This window comes from Pseudonaja textilis, chromosome Z (assembly GCF_049901715.1).
Source record: "Pseudonaja textilis isolate UNSWEBS1 chromosome Z, rPseTex1.2, whole genome shotgun sequence".
Lineage (NCBI taxonomy): Eukaryota > Metazoa > Chordata > Lepidosauria > Squamata > Elapidae > Pseudonaja > Pseudonaja textilis.
This window is the reverse complement of record NC_142008.1, coordinates 27,614,156-27,632,784: the sequence shown is the minus strand read 5'-3', so window position 1 is coordinate 27,632,784 and position 18,629 is coordinate 27,614,156. Positions and strand designations below refer to the sequence as shown.

At 41.8% G+C, this 18,629-nt stretch overlaps 1 protein-coding gene across 4 annotated transcripts in view; it reads left to right on the top strand.

The window, feature by feature from the left end:
* The window catches only part of CDK6 (cyclin dependent kinase 6), a 147,311-nt gene that overhangs the window by 39,156 nt on the left and 89,526 nt on the right, over positions 1–18,629 (top strand). The window lies entirely within an intron of this gene.

The window sequence follows — 18,629 nt, the reverse complement described above, 5'->3', positions numbered from 1 at the left end:
CACGTAAACAAGGTAGACATTATAGATGCCCAAGGAAATGTATGAAGTTGATTCAGCTGTTCCATGACAGAATGACTGGACAGGTTCTTTACACTGGTGATTAATCAGCTGCATTTGCTATTTCCAGTAGAGCTAAAAAGGCATGCATGCTAACCTCAGTCCTGTTCAATCTGTTCTTTGCTTGTATGTTGCCACATGTTGTTCAGGGTCTGAAGGAGGAAATGTCTATGGAGATGTTCAATCACTGAGGTCATGGTTGCCTGAAAGGTGTTTTTCAAAAGGCAGTTGAACTTCCTTGGTTTTTTTGTTTTGAAAATGTTTCACCTGCCATCCAAGAAGCTTCTTCAGTTATGGCTGAATAGTGAGGAAGGAAGAAATGTACATTAGGTATTAAATTGGACATCTGTCTCTTTGACTTTTCAACTTGGACACATGGATCAAATACTTCCAAAAATTATTCAAGAAACTTTCGTTGCTGATGACTGCTGTTTTGGTGCAGTTGATCTACAGTTGATGCTGAACAATTTCTCAGACTTTTTTATGTTCTCTGACTTGACTATCAACCTGAAAAAGATTGAAATACTTTACAACCCTGTGCCAAATACCAAACTCATCGAACCAAAAATCATTATTGGTGTCACCTAGTTGATAAATGTAAACAACTTCAAATACTTGGGAAGCATAGTCTCAAGTGATGGGTCTTTGGACAAAGAAATTGAATCTAGGATCAGCAAGGCAAGATAGGCACTGGGGTAGCTGTATATCAGAGTGCTTAATCAATACAACCTCAGTCTCTCCATAAAGCTGAAATTCTAGAGAGTTGTAGTTATCCTTTCTCTCCTATATGGATTTGAGTCCTGGACTCTATACCAAAGGTATATCAAACTGGAGAAATTTCACATGTGCGTTCTCAGTACCATCCTCCACTATTGTTGGTAAAGCCACGTCCCCAACCCGGAGGTCTTGAATCATGCAGAGTCCACCAGTATTGTATCCCTGAGCCAAGATGAGATAGGTGGGACACATCAGAGTGAATAACCACTGTATGCCTCATCCATTTTTCTATGATGTACCATGCAAGCACTATAAAGTTGCTGTAGGAGAAACCCTACCCAATTGTAATATATAGCCAAGGGAAATAGATGCTTCAACTGCTGAAAGAACCTGCTGAGGTATTTTTTGCTATGTAATGAAATGTGCAACTGCATGATTAGAGGAGACTTGATAACACAGAGCTTTTCCAGAAAGAGATCCCTATTAAGAGGCCTAAGGAGGGATCCAAGGAGAGAGAAAGAAGTTCAGTGTAGCTACACCCTAGAATCTCTCAGAATATAACTACTAGGGTAGAGGGTTACAGCTTGAATAGAATAGAATAGAACAGAATAGAATAGAATAGAATAGAATAGATTTTTATTGGCCAAGTGTGATTGGACACACAAGCAATTTGTGTTGGTGTAATTACTCTCAGTATACATAAAGAAAAGATACAAATCAAGAATCATCAGAATCATAATGTACAACACTTAATGATAGTCATAGGGTCCAATCAACAATCAAATCATACTAGGAAACCGTCAATATAAATCGTAAGGATACAAGCAACAAAGTTACAGTCCTACAATCACAAGTGGGAGGGGATGGGTGATAAGGAGTGATGAGAAGATTAACAGTAATAGTAATGTACACTTTGTAAATAGTTGAACAGTGTTGAGGGAATTATTTGTTTAGCAGAGTGATGGCTTTCGAGAAAAAACTATTCTTGTGTCTAGTTGTTCTGGTGTGCAGTGCTCTATAGCGTCGTTTTGAGGGAAGGAGTTGAAACAGTTTGTGTCCGGGATGTGAGGGGTCTGTAAATATTTTCACAGCCCTCTTTTTGACTCGTGCAGTATACATGTAATGTGGCTATATTTGGTCTATTAGTTATAAGCAAATAAAAAATTGAAGTCAATTAGATCTCTGTCTTGGCCCTGGGCTTTGGTCTGACAGCTAAGAAGTCTTTTGGTTTTGAAGATAAATACCAGCCACCAGAACAGAACCTGATAGAAAATCGTGAGCATCACAATTATTAGAATTGTTACAATGGTGAATTGCCAGTGCTCCTAATATGCTAGATTGTGCTTCCAGACTGGAATTACAGATCCATTTTCGTGTCTAAGATGAAATGCACAATAACATCACTTTGAGTTCTTTGAACTCAAGGGATTATAGAAATCTTATGTCTGCGTTTATGGGAAACTGAACAAATGTTTGAGTAATTTTGACAGGAATTTTATCATTCTGTAAAAGGAAGAGAGGAATCCTTGAGCACCACAAAACTGAATCTCATAGGGAATGGCGGAAACCTCTCAGCTATATTTTTTTCTAGCCTATCAAAAATACAATTCAGAAGGTAATCACAGCAGATAATATCAACAACTGAACAGGAATTGTTCAGAAAAGGAATATATTTCTCCTCTCTATATTCTAACATGTTATATATTTGGCCAACCAGTGCATTTTCAGAGGAAGCCAAACTGGAAAATAATGTTATCTGCTGCAGTAAAGGTTTGTTGACTTTGGTGCTAATCAAACATTGGCATTAGAAGAGGATAAGAATAGGATATTTCGGGTAAGTTTTCTGAACAAGGAGGAGGAAGAACACCCATAGTCCCTTCTATATTCAGAAGTTAGCCTTGCAGTTGGTGGCTACAGAAATAATCTGTTAGTAATGCATTTCAGGCACAAAATCCAGAAGCAATTTCCAAATAAAAAACATAATTAAATATATTCTCTTTTTTGAATAAAGCAATCAATTTAACCATCTCTTCTTTTTGTTCCTTGCAGAAAAAATATATATTTCTGTTTGCACTTAATAGTGTTTATAAACTATCACCATTTATATTAACACAATCCACTATATTCTTTAGGATTCTTTAACCTGAAACATTTTCCCATATATTTTCAAACACTAAATTTTTCTTTTAAAAGCATTTCTAAAATCAATAAGTTTCAATACAAGTCCTTTTACTTCTGTTTAATATACATACTTTAAAAATCATTTTCAATAATATTTATAAGCTTTAAAAATTATTCAAAAATTATATATGAAAGAGGATTTCCAAACTCATTTTTAAACACAAAGCACAAGCTGCGTTAAACTTCATTTCAAATACATACACTAGACCAATCAAATTCCAACTCCAATTAAATTTAAATTTAAATTATTCCCACCAAGTTATCCTAATAGGCTAAAATGTTTTTTTATTGTATGTGCCCATTTTAAGACTCTAAACTTTCCTTTAAACTAATATATCTGTTTTTAACTTCCTCTTAACTTAGATTCTTTCATATATCCTTTCAATAATATTTAAGAAGCTTTAGGAATTAGGAATTACTTAAACATTATACATAAGGAAAAAGAAATGCATTTTCAACTCTTAAACATTTCTTTCAATTACATATATCAGACTGCTAAAATTGCAGCCTAATTCCCATTAACTTGGTAAGTTTAAGTCACTCTGTCACTCTCTGGAATGTCTATCAAGTAATTACAAATTTCTCTTTTTCTCAAGGATTTCTCAGCCTTGTTAGTATCCATGAAGAAAAAGTCACAGACTTATCCTCTTGAAAGTTGCAGATTTTCTTGGAACTCTTCTTTCAATTGTGTTGGGATATTTATATTTAAATCATCATAATGAAGATTGATGTCAGGTTTATGTTCCAAAATTGCAATTGAGTCCTTTGCTGTTAACTTGGGAAGCCATATTTTACCTAGAATCTTCCATGCTGCCACATCTTAGTGCCTGGGAATTTGGGAGGGGAATTTCATGAGAGACGGAAGTTTAGACATAACAATATTTTTCTCATAAACTCAAGGACAAGGTTCAGTTTTCCCAGATGTGCCAGGATGACTTCTTTACTAAATTCTTATTTGGATGAACTTTGTTTCTGAGTGCCAAATGAAATGGGAAGTTTCATTGGAACGCTGACTTTTGCATTGTCAGAGACTTGTGAAATTGCCTCGGTGGTTTGGTAGCTTTCTGCACATAATTGCATATATGAAGTAGTTTGAATAGTTTTGTTAACATCTGTGGAACATAGCTGGCCTATAAACTGGTAAACTTTATTTAATTTTTTTTCCAAATAAATCTCTCTTTAGTTAAAGAGTAATTTTTTTTTGCAAATCGCTTAAAAATTACTGCCCAATGAGGATTCATATAAATCAGAGAGTTTAACTACCCACAGACCAAGTTACAAATTACTTAAAAATAGTAAACTAAAACCACAACTTTCTACCTTATCTTACTCCATCAAAGTTTTTTTTAAAAAATACTCCATACTTCCTAATTTTAATTTGCCTTCAACAACTTTCTTCCTTGTTTAATAATTAAAAAAAAAATCCCCAAAATGACACATATCTTCAAAAAGGAATAACAAACTGTGACTTAAGAGAGCCTCTCTTAGTTTAATAAAGATGAATATTTCTTAAAAGTGATTAAGAAATGAAAGGAACAAATTATTGTCTGTTATTTTTCAAACAATAAAGTAATTGCAGTCCCACCCCCAAGCTGGTGGCTCATCACTCGCTCCGAAGCATCGTTCCTGAAGCTACTTTGCAGACCTTTTCTGTATGGAGGATTTTGTGGGATGGTTCTGGGATTCTTCCCTAATGCAGGAGAGGCATACAAACTAAAGGAATCCTTCTGTTAGTAAGTTGAATAAGCAACAGTCTGGGAAAAAAACACTTCAGATCTCTCCCTGGGCATGTCGTCAGTTGACCATCTTAATCGGAAGTTTCTGATTTGGGCTGTTAGAAACTTTGACTGTCTTCATTACAATGAAGGGGTTGCTATTAGTTTTGAGGTACATGTTGAAGCCTTCATAAATAATAATATTTGATGCTTAACTATATTGAAAATATTACAGTGTAAAGTTATTTCTCAAACATTTCCAGTGATCCACAGAGATCTACTCCTTAAATACAAAAGATCAGGAATATTGTGAATATTCTCAAGACTGACTGATTTTGCGAAATCATTACAACATTTCAAGGATCTTTCAGCCTTTTCCACTTTTGCTAGAGTCAATGTTTATGACTTACCATCAGAAAAATAGTGGCATTCTGTAAAATAATGTACCAGTAGTAACTATTAGCCATTTCCATAGCAGTGGATAAACCTTCAAAGATGTATAAGTGTTTCAAACGTTTGTTAGAAATGCAAGTGTAAGGAGGGTTCTTTTTATCATATATGGTGGATGTGATAAAACACGTGCATACAGATCCATGGTTTAATTTAGAAAACTTTCAAAATGGACTTAAGATGGAGAAATTGGAAACTTTTCTGTTAGGATTATACTATTAGAGAAAGAAATAGAAAAAAACCTTGGAACTTTGTTATTATACATGTTGATGGTTGCAAGATACCCATAAATTGAAAGAAGCATTAATTTCTACAATGTAGGAATAGATTGAAAAGATAATGGAACCAATGGAGATGATGAAGTTGACTGCACTTAATTAAGAAACAAGAATGTAAATTGTATTGTGGTTGCTTGGAAACTGCTTCTGAACTTTCCAGAAAGAGAAGGGGGAGGAAATGAAATTTTGACAACTAGGTGGATTATTGCTCTAGAAATGGCTAGTTATTACTATTTGGTATAATTAAATAATTGATATTTTATTTATTTTATTTTTATATATGTGCCTATTTGCTCACAGCAACTCTACAGATAATAAAAAGACAATGTAGAAAAAAATAAAAAATAAAATAATAATAATATAATAATCCCCCACCCCCTCAGTGATAATACAGACTTAAATCAACCATTTAAAAGGCTCCCTCCTACTCTAGGTTCTCCAGACCCGCTGGCAAAACCACGTCTTCAGGGTCTTATGAAAGAATGTCAGAGATGGGGCCCCTCTAATTTCTTGAGGGATAATGTTCCAGAGCCGCTATGGAGATGGCCCCTCTTCTCCAGATAAGTTGAAGCATCCATTGATTGGGAGATGCTTCTGTCACTTGTCTGATAGGCTGGGCTTGAATTTTGAGGATGCTCCTCCTCCACAGGGCTCCTCCCTAGCATCTCCAGTTTTTGCTCAGCCTTCGTCGGTATAGGCAGCTTTTATTTCCTTTCCCTTGGCTGGAATAACAAAAACTCCCCCAAAAAAGCAGAGCAAGTCAAAGCATTCCAAGGCCGCAGAAAAAGATGCCAGAAGGCACTGGAAAAAGCACATGAAGTGCATGAGGGAGGCTGAAAAAAACCGCTCAGATTTCATCTCCCGCCGGGCCTACTCAGGCTCCAAGTCCCCCTCTGCAAACCTCACTGAATCTGTCTGTGTCATCCAGACGCAGCGTGGCTACACAAGCCCAAAGTAGCTCATCGGGGGTAGTACCAGTAGTACGAAGGGTCCCTGAGGCCACATTTACCCCAAAAGCAGTCAGACTCCGTCAAGAGGAGGCCTTACCAGAAGAGATCCCTGTGAAGATGAGAGTGTGGATGGAACTGGCAATGGGTGCAGCAGACTCGCTCTGGCCAGACAGCAGGCCGCTCCTTCTGATTGTGATTCTCTATCAGTTTGGTCACTAAGCAGGACAGAACATCTTTACCCTCAGGTACCTCTCTAACAGGAGATATACCCCTGCAGGACTTTCAGAATGAGCAAGGCCAAATTGACCAGGTGGAACAGGATGAGTCAGGATCAGCACATGACAGTGACCCAGCCCTGTCAGAGGTGGATCCTCTAGAAAGGGACATGACGGATGTTGAAGGCTTATTCCCTGATCAACCAACATTTACGGGTCTGTTCTGCCCTCAACTATTTAAATCTCTCTTGTTCAAGGCTAAAAAGAACCTATCGCTTGAACAAACTGAACCCCTCTGACCAACCAGCTGTCTTACAGGAGGAGTCAGAATATTTGATTTTTTCCCAATCAGTGCCCGAGGTGGATGTAATTCCAGTCCTGCATATGTTTTCTGACCTAGTTCTAAAGCAATGGGCCTCCGCAACTGTGTATCCCACCCCCATGGGTTATGATAGGAAGTTTTATAATCTGGCATCAGAATTTTCTACCTCCTTGAATACGCCGGAGGTTGATGATCCTGTAGTTGCCTTAGCGTCCTCCTCAACTATTCCCAGTGAGGCAAAGGAGGCACTTAAGCCAGAGGATGAGAGGGCTGACTTAGCTTTTTGCAGAGCACACACTCGAGGAAAGCAGAGAGATTATGCCTTTGGGCAGAAAACAACCTGTTCTTCATCAAGGCGGAGCACATATTCAGTCTGTCAAACATCCAGGCTGATGGATGGTTGAGCAGGGCCATGGTCGATCAGGCGGAGTGGTGCCTGCACCCGAATCTGTTTCAGGAAGTGGTCCTGAGATTTAGTCAACCAGTCATAGACTTGTTTGCCTCTCCCCTCAACTCACAACTTCATCTCCAGGTACCCGTCTCAACGAGCGGAAAAGGGGCGTTGGTTCTTACCTGATACGCTTCTTTTCATGGAGCTGTCTCGAGCGTCCAGGTTGGGAGGAGCTCCAGTCTCGGCTCTCACAGGCTGAGCTTGAGATTGAGGAACGCCCCTCACCATCACGTGGTCCTCGGGCGCTCCCCAGGTTTTTGCGAAGACGAGAAGGAAGGTCCTGTTCTCATCACACTCAGGAAAAAAATGTATTAGATCGCTCGGTCGAACAGCAAGGTTTCCCACCAGACGGCCTACGGGTGGGGCTGGACGCTCTCGACAGCTCCATGAAAAGAAGCGTATCAGGTAAGAACCAACGCCCCTTTTCCATAGAGCTGTCTCGAGCGTCCAGGTTGGGACATACCAAAGCTTGGCTAGTCCTGCGGGTGGGCCCCCGTCTGGTATAGAACCTCTCCTAGGACCCTGATGACCTGCTGGAAGGCATGCCCGACAGGAGAACCCCCTGGAGATTGGAATGCCTCAACAAGGGGGCTAAAGAGGAGGCGGAGCTGTCCAGAAGGCAGTCCTGCCAGGGAAGCCAACAGATGTTTACTGGAACCGTGAAGCAAGAGACTAGGAAGATCGACCCGGGCCCTGTTAGGGACCCGGGTCGAGGAGCCCGGGCCGGGGCAAGGGAGGGGATCTTCCCTGGGGGAGGCCTGGCCGAGGTCGAGGGGAGGGGCCCTCAGGGACCGGGGAGCCAGCGTTGCGAGAATAGCGATATGGCGCCCTAGGGTATTATGAGATAGACCCTTGTTGGGAATTCCCCTGGGAGAACTCTAGGACAGAGTGGTGGAGGGGAGGCGCAGAGGTGCCCTAACCAGAGGCCGGGGGGACCCGGCAATGGGCTACCTCCATGACCCGGGAGAGAAGGAGGGGCCCCTCTGCTAGAATCAGGGTGGCCCCGGGGAACCAATTGCCTGGACGTAGCAAGTTCCCGAAACTGCGGCCTGTCCTGGTGGGAGCCAGGTTCGGTTCCGCCCAACGGCGAGGCGGACGACCTTGCTCAAGGACCCAGCTGGCTGAAGGCCGCCTTGGCTGGGGATAAGGTAGTGGTGAGGGCCGGGAGCGCAAGGAGGAACCCCAGCTAGCATTGGATGGGGGTAGATGTGTTGCCGGCCAGTTACCCAGGGCAGGGTGAGGAGGACAAGAGTGCTCCTGGGGTAGGAGCCTGTGTCAAGCAGGGGTTAAAGGTCGGAGTAGAGATTGGCTTTCTCGCACTCCTTCCTCTCTTTTTTTTTTTTTAAAAAGCAAGCGCCTGGGGACGACTGCATCATCGGGAACGACGGAACGAACCTCTCCCGGATCCCCGGGAGGGCTTCCTGGAAGAGGTACCTCCGGACCCATCCGGTTCCGATCGGTAGGGAGGTCTGTAGGGAGAGGATTGGTAGTATCTGGAAAAAGAGGAGGAACGGGAAGAACCCTGGCGAGGAGAGGGAGAGGAGCCTCTGAAGTCAGACCTCCTAGAAAGGGAAGGGAGGTACTTGCGCTTGTTCCGGGTCTCGGCCAGGAATGGATCGAGAACCGGTCCAAATAGCTTCCCCCCGGAGATGGGGGCTGATGCTAGCTTAGCCTTGTTTTTTACGTCCGCTTGCCAGTGGCGGAGCCAGAGTAGACGACGGGCGGTGACCTGGGACGAAATGGCCCTAGTGGAGAATTTTGCAGCCTGGAAGGTGGCGTCTGCCGAAAACTCGGCCGCGGCCAGGATCTTGGCAATGTCCTGGTGCGCCCTGAGATTGGCTGCGGGAACATGCTGCTTGAGCTGCTGGAGCCACTTGATGGAAGACCTGGTGAAAAAAGACGCTGCAGTGGAAGCCCTGACTGCCCAGGCGTCAGAGAGGTGAGCGCGGCACAGGGCCAGTTCAGCTCGCTTGTCCTCGGGCTGAAGAGCCTCGAGTGAGTCGCTGGGAGTAGAGCGGGAAGCCAGACCTACCACGGGCTGCCCACGGGAGGATCGAGCAAGGTGGAGAACTGTGGTTCCAGATTAAAAACCGCTTGTCCTGGGCGTTGGGGGGGGAGGGGGCCCCGAGGAGGCCAACTGCCTAGAGACCATGTCTGAGAATATGGGTGGGACAGGGATCACTTCGGTTTCCACCACGGGCTGGGAGAAAAGAGAGTCGAGAGGAACCCCTGCCGCCGCTGGATTGGGTGGGGGAGGGGGTTCAGGCCCGAGGTATTCCTGGCTTTGAACAGGAGGGAACTAAATAGGTGCGGTTTAAAGAGCCCTAAAAATGCGGGCTGGCCTGGAGAGAGGCCCTCGTCCTCCGACATGTCCCCCTCTATGGGGCCTGTTCCCGAAAAGAGTTCACTGTCTATGAGAGACCCCATTTCGAGGTCCTGCTCGTCCCCAAAGAGGGTAGGGTCCCCGGGTTCTTGGGCCTCCATCCCCTCCATCTCCAAAGGTAAGGTTAAGTCCCCTTGGGGAGCTGCCTGACCATGCGAAGCCGCTGATCCTAGGGCCTCGGGGGCCGCAGGCCGAGGAGCCAGACCGGCCAGCTGCTGCATCTGTTGCGCTATCCTTTGCCGGATGGCCAGCTCCATAGCCTGCATCAGGTTTTCGGGTATTTCCGCCATGGGGGGTGGGTGAACCTCCTCCGGGCGCAGTTCTACAGCAGTGGTGGGCAAGGTGGCCTCAGGGGCCTGTCCAGGCTGTGAGGAAGAAGCAGAAGCAGGAGAAGAGGGGAGAGGAGGATGGGTGGAGGTTGATGGAGCGGAAGGGTCCCGGGGCACAGAGCTTGACTCATGAGAGCGTCTGTCAATCTCCCTTTCAAGGGCCCTGTGTCGCCTGAGGGCATCCCTTTGGGAAGCTTTGGATGGTTCCTGTGCCTGTTTGCGCAGGTGGTGGGATTTAGCCTTGGCCTTCAGGGAAGTGCCACGAGAGGTATTGTCGTCTGCCATCTGGAGAGGAGAGAAAAAGGGAAAAAAATTTCTGGTTAATGCGAGGCGGTTAACGGGTCTGGGTACGGCCTAAGCAGAGGCTGGAACTCCCAGTGCTCGTATCGCACCCCCCTTTTTTCAAAGGCAACAGGGGTGTTCTGCAACGTTGTTGAGAAGTAGGCCTAGCCCGGGGGCCAATCAGCCAGAATAAACGCCAAGCTGTCCCTGCCGGGCGAACCGGGGAAGGGGCATGGCAAGCAAACGACTCCTTTGTTGGGGAGAGACTATGAGCCAGAGATTCTTGTGTCTAGAGGAGACCAAGGCAGGATTGCAAGGTACCAGCAAGGATTTGAGCAGTCCCAGGATCTGCCCAGGAATCAGGGAAACAATGCGGCCTACTGGTAGGCCTCTGGCAATAACCAATGACCCTGGGGCCGCAGGCAAGAAGGAAATAATGTAAGCTGAAAACAGGTCTGGATGCGGCCTACGTGGAGGCCGGGGATCCCAGCGCACGTTCCACGCCCCCCTTTTAGTCAAAAAAAAATTTTCTGTTTAAAATAGAGGTTTGGTACGAATCGGGGCCTAGCCCAGAGACCAATCAGCCAGAAGGTGAACGCCAGGCAGCTACCCCTGCCGGACGGACCGGGGAAGGGGTGGGGGGGGGGCAGAGCTGCTACCTCGCCTGCTGGGGAAAGAGCTGCAGGGCCAACGGACCCTAATTTCTGCAGGAGGCCTGTCAGTAGAATGAAAGTCAGGCTGAGACGAGGAGTCCCAGGCTGCCTATAATCAGTTAAGGCTGCGGCCTGTAAAAAGGGCCTCTAGTAATGGCGGACGGCCATGCGGCCACTCACAAGATGGCGGCCGTTCCTGGGCACACCCAAGATGGCGGACACCACAGGGGACCCAAGATGGAGGCCGCAAGTAACGGAGGCAGCCCCAGCGGCGGTAAACTCCCAGGGAAAAAAAGAGAAATCGACCCTTTGGGAGAACCAGGGAAGCATTCCCTGGGTTGGTGGCGTTCGCGGGGGGGAAACGGCGGCGAAAGCGAAGAGAGGCAGGAAGGAACGAAGCGGCCTCGCGCGGAGCGATTAGGCGGCAAACGAAGCGGGGGGGGGGACAGCGCTCGAAGCGCTCGTTTTCTCCCCTTAAAGGAACGGTTCAGATGTTAAGAACACTCCCTGGGGAGTTCAAACCTGAATTCCTGCGCTGTCTGCTGGTGATCCACGTAGAAACGATGAGAAAAAAAGGCCTAGAATGCTGAACAACCAGAGCAAGAAAAAAACAGCCTGGCTGCCACGAGGCTGAGCAAAAAACTGGGGAGCGCCCAAGGACCACGTGATGGTGAGGGGCGTTCCTCAATCTCAAGCTCAGCCTGTGAGAGCCGAGACTGGAGCTCCTCCCAACCTGGACGCTCGAGACAGCTCTATGGAAAACATCAATGCTCTCCATTGCCGTTGGCACCTAGGTCTACTTTATGCATTCCCTCTACTTCCAGTGCTTCCCAGAGTGATCCAAAAGTTCTAGAAGAGAGAGCAGAATCTGCTGGTGGTGGCACCATACTGGCCCAAGACGACCATGTTTCGCAGATCTCGGGGATCTGTCATCAGCAGAGTCATGAAGGATCCTACCGGAAAGAGTCTCGCTCTCCCAGGGCCAGTTCACAATCTGGACCCTCAATGTCTCCACTTAGCCATATGGAGATTGAGCGGAGATGTCTGAGGAACGAATTTTTTTTCAAACAAAGTCATATCTACTATCCAGGCAGCCAGGCACTGTTCAACAAATTGTATATACAATGCCACATGGACTATTTTCTGTAGATGGTACATTAAAACTCAACCCTGTCTCTCTGTCAGTGGCTCAGGTATTGGAGTTCTTACAAAAGGGCCTGGATAAGGATTTATCACCAAATACCTTGCAAAGACAGGTGGCGGCCATAGCTTCAGTTATAACCCGGGGAGACATGCGGTCCATTTCTCATCACCCACGCATATGCAGCTTCTTGTGGTGCTACAAATTTACAGCCTTCTGTGGTGCATCGCTATCCCACGTGGGCCTTACCGCGCTCATGAAATCCCTTTTTGAGCCCCCGGAGACCATGAGTCTCCATTTTCTAACATACAAGGTGGTTTTCTTAGTAGCAATAACATCAGCCAGATGAATTTCGAAACTAGCCACCTTGTCAGTTAGACAGAATCTCTGTATCTTTTATGCAGATAGAGTGGTCCTTTGTCCAGATTCAACATTCACCCCAAAGATAAATTCAGTTTTCCACAGATCACAGGAACTGGTACTCCCAAACTTTTGTCCAAGGCTGACACAGACTCTGGAACGCCAATGGCGTAGACTAGATGTGAGATGAGCTCTACACATATATTTGGACCTCACAACGTGCTTTAGGAAAACAGACGCTGTCCCCTCATTTCCTTTCAACTGGCCACCATTAGGCGCAAGGTCTCTTCCTCAATGATCAGTAGGTGGCTGAGAGCCATAATTACCAAGTCCTACGAGACACAGTCTCTTTCTTTGTTTCTGTACCCAGGGGCAAAACTGCTCATTTGACCAGAAGTGCTGCAACATCAGTGGTATGGGCAACACAAGTGCCAATAGAGCAAATTTGTAAGGCGGCAACTTGGACCTTGCCGTCACCCTTTATCAGACACTATAAAATTGATGTCTTCACCTCTGCGGAGGCCTCTTTTGGTAGGAGAGTTTTACAAAGGGTCCACAGGGACCAAGAGGGTAATCCAAACCAGATGGAGACCCTCCCATAGGACAAGCCAAGCTTTGATATGTCCCAATCAATGGATGCTCTTCACAGCTCACAGAGAAAGGGTGTGTCATGTAAGTACCAATGCCCCTTCTGTGTCCCACAGACGTACCTCTTAAGGGATGGGACCCACAACATTAAAACTTCCCACTCTAGTGAGTCAGATGGATGTGACCGGCAAGAAATGGTCCTTCAGATAACCTAGTCCCAAGCCATGAAGGAATTAAAAAGTGACAACCAGCACTTTGAATTGCACCCAGAAGAAAATTAACAACTAACACAGCTCCCACAGGAGAGGTGACATATTGTAATTTCATAGTGTATCTTACTGAATCGAAAAAAGTCAAAAGCCACTAGCATTTTTTAAATTTTCTTCCCCCTTCGGTCTCCTTTTTCCATGGTCTTCATATCTATACATATCTTATATTAAAAAAAAAACTTATAATAAAAATATATTAAAAAAATAAAAGTAGTGTAGAAATGTAATTAAAGGAGTCTAGCAAGGAAGAAGTCATTACTCTTTGTCGATCTTTATCCAGGTTGACTAAAAGTAGAGGATAATGTTCCAGATTTCTTGAGGAATGTTCTATAGGGAGATGAAAGAAAAATGGAAGGAATAATCTCTGCAACATGATTATTGAGTGATTTTCCATTTTATTTCCGTCTGTGCCTTGTATTTATTGGAAGTTTGGGCCTTGCAGGTTAGCATCGAAGAAGATGAACCTTGTCTTTATTCAGCCCTCTTAGGGGAGGAAGAAGAGTCTTCTTTTCTTAAGGTAGCAGACATGTTCATAAAGTAAGGGAATACTTACAACTTTGTGAGACTCATGATGTAGTAAAAAAAATATACTTTTTTTTTTTTGTTCTCCAGCTTTGTCTTGTTGCTTCCCTAACTTTCTTTTATACTGTTGAGTGCTGTCTGGGCTATTTTTGTAATCCTTTCTTTCCTTTGATGATCATTTCCAGAGTAATCTTGTAATCCCACAACCAGCTTCTCTGTCGTAAAAGTGAATCAGTTCTGCAGTTTCCCTTTCCCCCTTTTTCCTTCCTTTTCCTATCCCTTCCCCCCAAAAGTAGAAAGAGACCTTCCTTGATGGCTTCCTACAAGCAAAGTCAGTGGTGGAACTATAAGCAATAAAAATTGCAGTCATGTGAGGTCCTCACTTAACGACCCATCGTGATTCAGTTACTGGTAATCAGGGATTGCCAAAATTGTTATTGTTAAGTAGCTGATATTACACATGATCAATTGCTTAGTGAGAGAAATTCTGGTCCCAATTATTAGTATTAAGCTAGGATAACATATATAGAAACCTTAATTTGTCTATCTTTCAACTTTACTACTAAGATATACAGAAAAAGAGCCCCACTACCGTTTTCAGTAGTTGCTCACAACCACTTCCACAAGTTCATCTGTTTTGTTGAATATGTTTTCAAAACCCTGCTGTGAACATAGAAAAAAATTGATCAGGACAGGGCTTGTGATGTATCATTTAGCTAATAAAAGCTGCGAAGAGATAGATAGCCACAAACTAATTTTTATAAACATGTTTTGCCAAAATGCCTTATCATTTTTAAAAAGGAAAAACAACCAAAAAATAAAGACACTAAAAATTAATTGATGTAGAAATAAGTAGGCAAAAAATTACCAAGTCTAATACTCATTGTCTAATTGATTGGAAATCAACTATGGAAAACATGAAGTTACATTTAAGTACATAAAATTGTTTTAACAATGCATGTAAGAATTAAATATCTGAGCTACATTCCAAAATTTTCACTATTTGGTATTTAAAAATACAAAATGAAAAAGACCTAAAACATTACATATAAATATTATTCTAATTTCTTCTTTATTGTTCTCCATCTAATTCACAATACTTCTAAATTTCCCTAGAACAAGTACAAAATTGTGTGTTTTTTTATTTTAATTCCTTAGTCATTTTTTCATTTTAAAAACTTGTCCATGTGTTTTAATGGCAGCCACTCTGGAGTACATGTTAACAAAAGCTAATGTATTTACAAGTTCTAAAATTATAGTTGTGTTGTATTTTCAACATCCTAGATTTTAATTGCTTTAATGCAGCAAAAACAAAAGAATAAAATATACAAAATGTAAAGGGAAAAACTGTGTTCATGAATTACAACAGTTATATAATATATATAAAGAAATACAGCTCAATTGCTTAACAGCAGATTTAACGTGGCTGTATTACTGTATTGCCCAGTACCAGTATTTCTATTATGCTTATAAAGAACTAAATCATAGACTGAGGGGATATTTCATCTAGCGGTCAATCTTTCGTGTCTATATATAGCTGGATTTTTTCTGTGTAATTCTGTTAGATAAACAGATTGATCTACATTGATATGTGAGATATATTTCCAATATGTGGAATTATGCCTTAAATCTTATAAAAACAAGCATTTGATTTTTGACAGTTAAATTGTCTATGGCCTACTTGAGGGTCTTTTGGATGTCTTTCTTAGGAAAAGTTAGGGTTAAAATTCTCTTGTTTTGCATTCTTGAGCCCTGGAGAAGAACACTTCAGAATTATGAATTACATTTGTCATGTAGGCCCAGTTTAGACTTGCTGCTTTAGTTTTCCTTCCTTACAGTATTGTAGTCACTATTGAAAATAGTTTCTTGTGTACATATTATATGCATTTGCATATACATAATTTGGTCCATGCTTTTAAAACTTCGTAGTTTATAAAAACCTCAGCTGTTACCCTTGCTCCCTGGAACAACATACCCCCTGAAGTTGGGTCAGCCCTCACCCTGTTACTTTTAAAGATCGCTTTTCTAGAAAATGTTTGGTTAAGAAACTTGTAATTTAAGAGCAATAAATGTCATGTTTTCTCTTATCTTTTTATTATTATTTGATATTTAATGTGTTTATTGCATGCTGTTAGAGTTGCTTGAGTAGGTGGCATACAAATTTTCTATAGATAATAATTGCCAGGATATGGTGACTTGAAAATGAATATAGATAGTTCTTAACTTGCAACTGATCACTTGTTGATTGATTGAAGTTATGACAGACCCCGAAAATGTGTTTATGACCTGGGTTTGAACTTCTGATGTCCAGGCCTCCTCTGTGGTCATGTGCTCACATGTGGTCATATTTTGAGTGCTTGGCAATCAACCAATCATTGACTATTTGCAGCATCTCACAGTCATGTGACTGCAATTTATGAGGCTTTTGCTGGAAACCAGCATTTACTTTCAGTTTTGTGTACCATTGTGAACTATAGGCTTGTTTAATGACTGCAGTGTTTGTTTTATGACTGCCACATTTACAACGACTTCCACAAAAAAGTGGTAAAATCAGGCATGGTCATGTGGTGACCCATTTTAGTACTGTCATGATTGATGTGTAAAATTGTGGGCTCAATTAAGGTCATAAGTCTAGGATTACCTGTAATTTGTATGTATTAATCTAACTCCAGATTCATAATTCTATATTCTTTGTGATCTTAAACAATAAAAAAGCACAGATCCAAATACAAGCCTGATTTTGGAACATAAATTACCTCAGTTGGTCTTTGAGATGACCTGAAGGACAGCCTCCTCTTTGAGACAGGCAGATGAAATAAAATCATTAAGATTTTCTGGGTTTCACCAGTTTCCAATCCCACTGATCATAGTATCTTCTAGATAAACTTAATTGGACAGTAGTGATTTAGTGATTTCTCCTAAATGACCATTTCCATAAAGTGCTAAAGGAGGTTATTGTTGTGCTGAGGCAGTTTATATTATGAGGTGATTCGGTGCTCCTGCTTTTCAGTATATTTGTATAAGAGTACTGGCCAATTAGTTGCACCAAGGAAGCCATCCATAGAACACCAGTCATATTTTCCAAAAGTCAAATTTTTTGAGCCATATTGTTATTTCTATTAGAAGTCATGATCCTCGTTATTAGCCCATACCATTAAAATAGTGTATTAACATTTTAAGAAAGACATTCAAGAACACAATCCTTACTTTGAAGAAAATGTCAGAACACCTTTCGGTTGAAAAGTTTGTTACAAGTTTGTCATTGTTTTTTAAGAAGCATGAAGAATGTTGATAGTAATTTATGTCCTTCACTGTGGATTTTTTTAAAGAATCTTGTAAAGAATAAAGAGAAAGTAAAGAATAAAGAATAAAGTACCTTTGCCAGTTTATTAATACTTGGTTTAAAAAAGATGTTTAAAAATTAAATAAGCATTGTTAAACAGAAACATTCATCTGGAAATATTTTCCAAAGGGGTTTCTTATCCTCCTATCTCTCTATGTTTGTGTGTACCGAAGTAAATGACCTCCATAAAAACATTGCAAATGATTAAACTCCTTTAAGATGTCAGATATTTAACCTTAATTGGAGACTTTAATGTAAAGTGATCTGGCTATACAGAGTCTGTACACCTTTAAATTCCTGCTCCTGAAAAGTTAAGAACATTTAAATTTTACAATGTATTTTTACAATGAACAGAAAGTTGGATCTTTATCCTTTGGCCTGCTTGAAAGACTGATAATGGTTCAGAAGGGCTGTTTAGATCTAAGACAGAAAATATTTGTTTCAAAACTGTTAATGTTTCATGGAAATTGAATTAAACGGTTTAGTATATAGGATATAGTATTGGATAATATCAAAGGGCATAATTGTTAATTGTTACTTTCAGTTGGTAAGTTTCATTTTTATATTGGTCATCACCAGTGTGTTTCCAAGGGATGTTTAAGACATTGGAGAATTAAAACACATTCATGAAATTTCAACATAATCTGCCTTATTTCTTTATATCATCTGTGATGACAGATCTACTTTTACAGGTTTTATGGAGGTTATAATTTCTAGGGTCAGATAATTTGTAATTCAGATTTTATATGAACAGATGATCTAATGATTTAGGACTAATTTAAATGAACATATTGGGACACCTAAATCATGACTCAGAGGTGCCCAGATTTGGCAACTTTAAGACTTGTGGACTTCAGCTCCCAGAAGTTCCCAGGCAACATGTCTTAAAGCTACCAAGGTTAGACACTCCTGTCATAAATTGTTTTTTCTTTTCCATGATTCTTTCCCCACTCTTTAACAGAGTACTATATCCAAAACCCTGTATTTGAACTGAAAGTATAATAGTCTAGCTACTCTAACATTCAGACAAGTCAATATAATTTCTCTTTGCCACAACTTCTTGTTTAAAAATATACAGAGATATGTTGGTACTCAACTACTTTGAAACGCAAATTAGGTACTCGATGCACTTTGACATAAAAATTTTGTCCTGGTATTTATTGTTTGTTTGGTACTCAACTAAGAAGTTAGAATTCGTCATTGTCGGCTGCCTCATGACTCACTATATTATTCCTTGTGGGAAAACGTACAATAAAAATACAATACAATAAAAAATCAGTTTTATGGTATAGAAGAGTTTGACTTTCTGAATCTCTTGTTATATGATCTGTTCCTAATGAATTCAATACAATATTCTTTTTCTTTATAAGTTTCATTTTTAGTAAAAAGATAGATTATTCTACTAATGATTTCTACCCATTTT